Source organism: Leucopleurus acutus (genome assembly GCF_964270905.1).
Source record: "Leucopleurus acutus genome assembly, chromosome: 18".
In the NCBI taxonomy this organism is placed as follows: domain Eukaryota; kingdom Metazoa; phylum Chordata; class Mammalia; order Artiodactyla; family Delphinidae; genus Leucopleurus; species Leucopleurus acutus.
In genome coordinates, this window is record NC_139160.1 from 63,900,818 (window position 1) to 63,902,940 (window position 2,123).

Below are 2,123 nucleotides of genomic sequence, written 5' to 3' on the forward strand. Positions count from 1 at the left end.
ATGTGTGTTCAAATATATTTGTCCTCTGGAAAAGAGGTAGGTACAAAATCGCAAAAAGTGGGGATGTCACACATGAACTGACAGCATATGTGTGATTCCTGCCCATCAAGGCAGCAAAAGAGTCACATCCATTCAGACCACACACCTGGATTACCTACTTTCTGTATGCCAGCACCTGGGATGGATATAGAAAAAAGAAAAAAAGAAATCACATAACAGAATAACAGAACAGAAGAGACAAGCAAACCAACCCAGGGACTCCAGAAAACTCAAAAGGCCGAGTGAGAGGCACTGGAGCTTTCCTACCTGCTTGCTCTATGTGTGGGTTTTAGCCAAATACAGAGTGATTTTTTATTTACTATTTTCACTCAACTACCCATTCAAAGTTCAACTGGGAGCAGAATGAAAATATCATTTTTTGAATCAGGATAAGGAGACAACAAAATAGTGTACATTTTCCTGCAACTGCAAGGTAATAATTATCTAAGAGAATCATCAGGATGTCTAGGAAGTGGTTATAGATGGTCCCCCAGGGACATGGACCCCATATACTGCTGCAATAAAACAATACCACGTGGACTCTTTAAAAAAAAGTACTGGAGGACTTCCTTGGTGGCACAGTGGTTAAGAATCTGCCTGCCAATGCAGGCGACAGGGGTTCAATCCCTGATCCGGGAAGATTCCACATGCCACAGAGCAACTAAGCCCGTGTGCCACAACTACTGAAGCCTACACGCCCTAGAGCCCACACACCGCAACTACTGAGCCCATGTGCCACTACTACTGAAGTCCACACTCTCCAGGGCCCGTGTGCCGCAACTACTGAGCCTGCAAGCTGCAACTACTGAAGCCCGCACGCCTAGAGCCCATGCTCCGCAACAAGAGAAGCCACCACAATGAGAAGGCTGTGTGACGCGACAACGAGCAGCCCCCACTCGCCACAACTAGAGAAAGCCCACATGCAGCAATGAAGACCCAATGCAGCCCAGCAAAAATTTAAAAGTCTACTGTAAAAAAAAAGTACTGCAAATGAAACAAAAACCACATTCATAATAATAGCTAACATTTATAGAACGCTTGTTATGCCTTAGTATTTCACAACCACCCCAAGTCATAGGTATTAGAAAATTAAGACATAGAAAGGTAAAATGATTTGTCCAAGGGAACAGAATATTATGGATTAACTATGTGTCTCCCCCATCCCAACCCCTTATTCATATGCTGAAGTTCTAACCCCTAGTACCTTAGAATGTGACCTTATTTGGAAATCCGGTCATTACAGATATAATTAGTTAAGATGAGGGCACCTGGAGTAGGGTGGGCCCCTACTCCAATATGACTGTGTACTTATACAAAGGGGAAATTTGGACATAAACACACAGGGAGGAGAGCATGTAAAGATGAAAGTAGACATTGGGGGTGATGCTTCTACAAGCCAAGGAAAGCCAACGATTGCCGGTAAACCACTAGACACCAGGGGAGAGGCCTGGACCTGTTTCTTCCTCACAGCCTTAGAAGGAATCAACTCTGCTGACACTTTCATCTTGGACTTCTGGCCTCTAGAACTGAACAACAATACATTTCTGTTATTTAAGCCACTCAGGTGTGGGACTTTGTTTTGGCAGAGTAACACATGGAATTGTTAGGTGGTGAAGTTGGGACTTGAATCCAGGTCTTCTGACTCAGGCCATAGGCTGGAACCACCATACCATGTCATCATTGCTCTGGATTCTGCGTGAAGTTCTGAGCACCTTAGGTAAGCTCTAATGGAACCCCAAGGCATTTCAGCATGAAATCCAATGAGACACTTGTTGTCCAGAGCAAAGAAATTCCACTATTACTTGAGGTCATAGGATGTTAAAGCTCAAAGAGACCTTGAAGATATTCTAGAGCGGTGGTTTTCAAATTGTGTTCCATAGAACACAATGTATGAGGCACCTAGAGGTGCCTCAGGGGCTCCTGCAGTGTCAAGGAGGAGGGGAAGCAGGGAACCTCCAGGGCCCCCACTCCTATTTCACCCTGAACATTGAGCTTTTGCGTGCTTTGAAATTTAGACTTTGACATATGATTTTTTTATATTGAAGTATAGTTGATTTACAATGTTGTGATAGTTTTAGGTGTAC